Source organism: Ixodes scapularis, unplaced genomic scaffold, assembly GCF_016920785.2.
Source record: "Ixodes scapularis isolate PalLabHiFi unplaced genomic scaffold, ASM1692078v2 PGA_scaffold0__279_contigs__length_252992795, whole genome shotgun sequence".
Classification (NCBI taxonomy): domain Eukaryota; kingdom Metazoa; phylum Arthropoda; class Arachnida; order Ixodida; family Ixodidae; genus Ixodes; species Ixodes scapularis.
In genome coordinates, this window is record NW_024609835.1 from 173,077,532 (window position 1) to 173,085,638 (window position 8,107).

The window sequence follows — 8,107 nt, forward strand, 5'->3', positions numbered from 1 at the left end:
TTGTTATGAAGGAAAGGCACACTGCTTGCAGAAAACACGCAAAGTTGTTCTTTTTGCTCATTATTTTTCACCTTCCTTGATATCCTAAATGCACGATTGTAACTATACATTGGCCACTTATTTTGGTTGTTTTACCACTACCACAGGGCAAACTTCAGTTGTCATAAGTAAATGCTTCAGTGTGCACCAGGGCTAACGCTGATTCCTGTGCCTCCTCCCTCCTTAGATATTGCCGTCAATCAAATTAGCCAAATTGTGTTACAAAATTGACTGCACATGTTGTGCACATATTGAAGTTATGCTATCACTGTAGCTTCAACCCATCGCTCTGCTCTCCCCTCGGTGCATTGGCGAAGGCGTTCTATTTGTTTTTTTTCGGCGTTTTTCGCTTTATTTTGTAAAGCTTCGTCCAATGCTTATATATACATCATATATAAGCATTGGACGACACTTTACAACATAAAGCGAAAAAGCACCGTAAAATGCGCCGAAAAAAACAAATACAACGCCTTCGCCAGAGCACGGAAGGAAGAGCAGAGCGATGAGTTGAAGATACTTAATGGAAGCCGTGTCACGTGATTCCAAGGTGGCAGTGCCATGCGACGGAGGAAAGAACTGGACACAGCACCAATTCAGAAAAAGGACATGAAAATAATAAATTGACAAGTGCTATACATGACAGAATCTCCAGTTCTATTCCCTTTTTACACATGCTATTCATTATCAGCTGCACCGTGTATGTCACTACCCTGCACCATGCGAGCATTGTTGTCATATTTTGGTTCCATTTCATATCCTTTAACACTTAGATATTTTTCCACTCACACTTCTAGAGGCCACAGGAACATATTATATATATATATATATATATATATATTTTTTTTTTTTTTTTTTTTGAATTTTACATTTTATTGGTTTTTGAGGGTAAATTTCAGCTCTCTCGTTTCTAGTATGGGCATACATATCACCATTCTGCACTGTTTACCCTCACTAACCACAAGAAAACTACTATGTCCGTTGCAACTCAAGAACGTAGGGCGAGGGTAGGACGTACCGGGGAGGAAGAAGCAGGCGGAACGCTGGAGAAGAGAGGTGGACACCTCCTCCTCTCTTTAGCGTTCCGTCTGCTTCCTCCTCACCGGCCGGTCTCACCCTTGCTCTACCTTCTTGAGTTGCAACGGACTATTGGGCAGGAGATCGAACTGTAGACCGTTTTATCGTGGGTAGCGCCATTTTAAGAGCGAGAGAGAAAAGGGGAAAGGGCTACCGGCGCTTTCCCCCTTTCTGATTGTGTAGAAAGAGTGGAAGTCCCGGATGAGAGGCATGGCCGGTGTTGGGCGTCTGCAGTGCCCCAACTCCGTTCGCGCTTTCTTCTACGTTTCAAACTCCCAAACTTGATTAGAGCCATGGTCTTTGATGGCGACAGTCCCCCTGTCATCGGGGCACCATTGCTGGGTGATAGGGTGCACGAATAACGACAGAAAGCGTCGAATACTGTCCGAGGGTTTATATGTAGTTTGCATGGAATCCGGCAAGGCAAGTACGGCTGGAATGTTTTTAAGCTCCATTGCTTTCCGCATGACTGGAAATGATGAACCATTTATACATTTTTGCTTGCAATGGGCCTATTTCAATGTAGCCGCTTTTAGTTGTAATCAACAAGCGATACACGAAACGGGAACCTTAATTAACTTTGTAAACGCCCGGAGCTGCTACATATCGTCTTGCTGTGCTGTTTTTATATTTGTGTCCCTGTTCTTATATTTCCTTGTGAATGAACGACGAAGACGCTCTAGATGTACTTTTATCGAACCGCAGAAAGCCTCGAAGCAGCCACGAATTATTTTACTATTTCATGCAATATTTTGGGTACTCACCTCCAATTTCTATAGCTGGCACGTTCGCTGCCGCTGTTCCCCCCGTCGCCACACAGGCGGATGCCATGACTCAAACAAAGAAACGTGCACACTGCGCTCGAAAACACAGATCGCAACACACGAGACGTTCCCTGCAGCGACTATCAAGCGCCTCAAAGCGCCTTAGTCAACGGAAACAACCCACCAGCGGCACTCCAAGGAGCGCTTTTGCCGGCTCTCTGGTATCGCGCAAAAAATCGCGATAAAAAAAAATAATAAAACCAATAGAACTACGTTTTCAACAATTTCCAGCCTCACCCGGCGGCAGAAATAAGCCTTCAACTAAGTGTTGTAGATGATAAAATCGATGCAGTCACCACTGCAAATTATCACTATTAAGATAAATTCAGTTACGAAATTTTACAAGCTGAAACAGCAGTTATCACGAGAAAACTCGAACGCACATTGCGAGCGTACCCCATGTTCATCGGCGGTACAGCGTTCGGTGCGCGCTCCATTCACGAAATGTTCCGAGCGAAGTTGAGAGGATGGCGTTGAGGAAACGCCTTTTCGGTTTACGGTCGCAATCCACTTCCCCCGGAGACAGGGGTCATGTGGAAAGCGATAAAGCTCAAAGACATTGCAGCCGTTCTCGCCTTGCTGGATTCCTTGCAAGCTACATATGTCCTCTGACAGTATTCCATGCTTTCTATTTTTATTCGTACACCCTATGACTCAGCAATGGTGTTCCGATGACCGGGGGACTGTTGCCATCGAAGCCTCTTGCTCTAATTAAGTTTGCGAGTTTAAAACAGAAAAGAAAGCGCGAACGAAGTTCGCGCACAGCAGACACCCAAAACCGGCGAAGCCTCTCATCCGGGACTTTCACTCTTTCTACACAATCAGAAAGGGGGAAAGCGCCGGTAGCCCTTTCCCCTTTTCTCTCTCGCCCTCTTTCAGTAAAACCCTCACTCGTTTGTTTTCCCCACGCTCGGTGTTTACTCAACACAAGGCCTGTGCACCTGCCGACAGGCCTTATGGGCATGTCCATGTCATTTTCTACAATAGAGCGCGGGCACAGTTTAATGTAAAAAATACTAACAATCGACGAAGCGACGTTAAGTGCCGGGTCTATCCTCAGAGAATGCGAGCTTGACCCACTTCGGCTTTTGTGCTGAGCTGGGACCGTGGATGCTGCATTGTTCATGCAGGTGGTAGTGGAAACAAAAGCGCTGATGGCCTGAATGTCCAACGAGACTGAATGTCCAACGAGCCTGAATGTCCAATCGGTCACGTGACAGGCGAGACGGAATGTACAACGAGACGAAAGGTCCAATCGAGACGGAATGTCCAACGAGCCTGAATGTCCAACGAGACGAAAGGTCCAATCGAGACGGAATGTCCAACGTGCCTGAATGTCCAACGAGACGAAAGATCCAACCGAGACGGAATGTCCAACGAGCCTGAATGTCCAACGAGTCTGAATATCCAACGGATATAGAATGAACCTTGCAAATAATTTAGAAGACATTTTTTTTGTTGAATTGTAGGATTACTGATAGTTACGGCGGTGAAAAATGCGTTCGATGAAATGGGGAACGTGACATTTCGGTGCGGAGATATCGGTACGCAATCATTTCGGTATGTGGTCGCTTCGGCACCGGGCTTTTCAGCACCGGGATTTTTAATGCACGGCTATTTTAGTATGCCGCTGAGCTTGTCCCACTGACGTTGCCTCTGTGAAGTCCCCAAAATGAAATTAAAATTATGCTCGCATATTTTGTAGAGTTCGTAAAATCCCCAAAACAATTCATTTATTGTTTGTTTTATATATCTAGATATAAAGATGATTTCCATAATTAAAAAAAAGACGTTTAAAAGGTCACACATGCTACAAGATCAAAGACTGAACTCGTTGACCATTGACAGCCTGTCACGCGTTTGATTTTAGAAGGTCGTACCACTGGAGCGGAAACAAATGTGGGACCCACGAGCGTCCTCAGCCACCGTTTTTCCGTATTGTACGAGTTGTATTTTTCTTATTCCTGTCCCTAGTCCCTCAAAGATGATGTCCCTTGCATGGGAGAAAAGCGCCTGATTGAATTTTCAGTATTATAATTATTATTAGGTGAAGTCTGTGTAGTTCGTGTAATTACTCTAAATTGTAGTTTTTGTTTTCTTCTTTTTTATAGAACAAACCTGGAAGTTTTAGACATTTCTGATTGGACTTCTCGGTCACCAGAAACAAAAATTCAATTCTCATATCAAAATCAGCGATAGAATACAACGTTCCTTCCATTAGGCCTTTGTGCAGCTAATCTCCTCAATTGGTGAGCTTTTGTCCGGTGATTGTGCGGAGGATTCGGCACATTGACGCTTATCGCGACGATTGGTTCCGCATGCTTCGGCCACCAAAGGGATTGCTGTCGCAGTGAACCATGTATTAAGCAACAAGTAGGTAATATTAATAATTATTACAATACTTTTTTAGGGTTAGCTTCTGTCGTTTCTGCCTTTCCTGGTCACGTGGCATGCAGCAATCGCACCGATACGCGCCCAGGTAGCATACCAAGGCTGCGATCGGATTTCAACTGGTTCTAACTCTGTCACAGAGCCGCTGCGACAGTGCGACCGTTATTTATTCATATGGGTACATTACAAGTGCTCATATGACCACGGCATCAGGAAGTCAGCCCCTCGCTCGGTCTTCCCAAATTCCATAATGCTAGAGTTGCGAGTGAACATACTCACGAAGAACCCGACTTTTATCATTTTGAATAACCCGGGTACGATTCACTATCGGACCCTTGCCAATTCTGAGAGCTGCATTCGTCATCCTCTCTATTTCTGAAAAGAAGGTCTCACTGTTGACCCCCTCTGTCACCGGCAATCTACAACCCAATCCTAATCAACTCTTTTCGACAGTTCGACAAACGGGGACTTTCGCCCCATTCTTCATTCTGCGAATCAGGACGAATTGTCCTTCTTCCAGTTGTCCAGAGACCAATGGAATTTCGACGAAGTGACCGGATTCGTGGTGCAATACGCTTACCCCACACGAATAGAAAGCCACGTGGAACCATCTATTGTTATATTCACACATGATGCAGGCTATTAGTACATCCGGGTGTGAACCTTCTGCTGCACACCGAGATAGATGCGTTCGCTTCCTTTATCAGCAGTCAAGCTCCCACCTACCAATACGTCATGAACTACCTCGACAGAATGGCAAGCTTTGGAGTGCTTCCAGAAGCCAGTTAAATTACATGGGCTTCTGAAAACCACTATGCATGTCACATGCAGAAAAAAAAAAGTTGCGTACGTGTGATACTAGTATTATCGCTCTACTCACTGACATACAAACCTATTGGGCGGGAATGGTTGCGTATGTAAACTACTGATGACTGAAGTGTACAGTGAGTAGTTGTCTGTTCCAAAGATAAATGAACAAAAATAAAAATTTCTCAAATTCACACAATTGTTCCGCATTTACTCAGGAATTGTCGGGTCACACCAGCCATTTACGCGCATTACATAACATAACGCGCATTTACAGGCGCGTTATGTGTAGATTGTATTTTAAAAAAAAAGATATATATATATTTTCTTTATTAGTGGGAAATTACGCTTGTGCAAACCCTTGACGCCTCGCACCCACGGCTCCCAAAGCTCCTTTTAAAAAAATAAATATTGACTCTGCGCATAGTCAGTGGCGCTGGCGGGCGGTCATGTGTTGGCAATGCGGATCTCCGCATGTAGCTCATCTATATAAATCGAAATGGGCAGGGATGAGGACTGAACTAGAAATTCCTGGGATCTGAAGCGCGGCTTTTATAGACGTCACCCAATTGCGATCCACTAGAATACCCGTACATTGCATCCCTATTATATATTTCAAATTGGCTGACCTATGTCATCGAAACATTCCAAACATTTGAACTGTTAATATCAAAGGAGCGTTTGGCATCGTACAATCGACACCTTTAACCGATTGGTACATAGGTGCGCATCGGCACTCAGCTAACAACCATCAAGCCTTCCTATAGATCAGGGATGGGCAGCATTTCAAATACAAGTATTTAAAATACGTATTTCAAATACTTTGTGTATTTTGCATTTGTATTTAATTACAAATTGGGTAATGTATTTGACGTGTGTATTTAAATACTAAAACGGGGGTATTTCAAATACAATTGTAATTAAATACAGTTTTGTGGGCGAAAATACATCCCTCAAATTTATTGTCACTGTCCAGAGCAGGAAGAAAACTACGTTCTGCACCGAATGCAGTGTCTCTCAATCAAGCACATGCGTTTAGTGACTTTGTGATTACGATGCTAGTCCAGGGCAAGAATAGTGACGAAATCAACGTTCACAGGCAAACTGTCTAAATAAGTGCCTGTGACAACCTGTGATGCTTTCCAGCCTAATTTCCATTTATAATTTTGCCTGGAACATTCTAAATGCGCGGGTCGTCCAGATTTTTGTAACTGGTGCGAGATTCAAACATAAAAGTTCTCTAGCTAGTGCCGCGCGTTTTGGTCCTCTCGGTTCTTTGTTGGTCCATACCAAAATGTAATCGACAAAAAAAGCTGCTTGAAGCTCTGTACTTTTTTCACCCATTACGTCCAAGCTGATTACATTTTTTAGTGATTATATTTCTATTACGTTACTAGAGCCTCGCACACTAACTCCCAAGTGTGCGATGCAAAATTAAAATGAGATACCCAGAAACCCGTTGCAAAAAAAATATCGTCACTTCGCTTGCAGGAGTACGAGACATTGCTACTCACCTGAAAATACATGGCGGGTAGTGCCGTGCGCCGGCCGGAGCGCATACCGAGAAGTCGCTGACGTAAATTTTGAGGAATGTATTTGAAAAAGTATTTGGAGGAAACCAAATACATTTGGTTGTATTTGTATTTTGTATACTTAAATGCATTTTAGGAAATCTAATTGGATGTGTAATTAAATACATTTTTGACGAAGTATTTTGTATTTGTGTTTCGATACATATTTGCATGTATTTTGCCCATCCCTGCTATAGATGAAATTATAATATTTATGTCTGCTCTGTTTCTTTGTCGGTCCGTCAACGTCGGCTTTCGTGGCACGACATTTTAGTATGATGTAACTACGGCAATGCCTTCAGGAACGCGGACTAAATATACAAAGTCTGTACATTTAGAAAGGCAAATTATTCTAGCACGTGACAGGCGAGACGGAATGTCCAACGTGCCTGAATGTCCAACGAGACGAAAGATCCAACCGAGACGGAATGTACAACGAGCCTGAATGTCCATCGAGACGAAATATCCAACCGAGACGGAATGTCCAACGAGCCTAAATGTCCAACGAGACGGAAGATCCAACCGAGACGGAATGTCCAACGAGCCTGAATATCCAACGTGCCTGAATATCCATTATTGGATCTTCCGTCTCGTTGGACATTCAGGCTCGTAGGACATTTCGTCTCGTAATCAAACAAAAGAGCCCCTCCTCCCCCTCACCGGAGAACACGAACTCCAGCCGAACGCTGACGCCGCGTTCGGTTATGTCGGCTGAGCGCTGAGTCATTGTATTTGTTGTCACCATCCGTGTAGTTGTAAAGTTAACCGCTTGGGGCGTCGCGGTCTGTCCTCCTCCCCAATAGGAGGCCACCCTACTCTTCCACACTAACCGTGACAACATTTTAGTCACTCCGTCATCTGGCGCAGCTTCAGCTTACTCCTTTTCTTAACTGTTAGAAATTATCCACGCAGATTCATTGTGCACTACCTTTTACACTTTCTACTGGACTAACCAAGAGTTTTAACTCGTTTTATTTGGTGCAGGGGCCATCATCTCGTATATGATACTGAGTATACGTACTTGTGCACCTTTGAATGTGTTGCTTGCATTTTTTAAGTAAATCTGATTTTCTGTATCATCACCCCTAAGTGTAATGTATGGGTACTTTAATGGAAAATAAATGAATGCAAATGAACTTTTAAGCCGTGTGCACTGATTGCACCCAATAATACACCGAGGAGTTTTCTTTTGTTGAATATGTTTTATATAGTCGGCCATGATGATTATCTAAGTCTTCGATACTAATTTTAGGAAACTGAAGTTCCCACGATCCAATGGAAGGGCAGCGTACAGAAGTAGTTGAAATATTTTGTATTTGGAGGTGAAGGGGTGGTGGGCCTTGCAAGCAGCAATTAACGTCACCCCAAGGTTAGAAAAGAGTGTGCATTACTGTTAGTTTT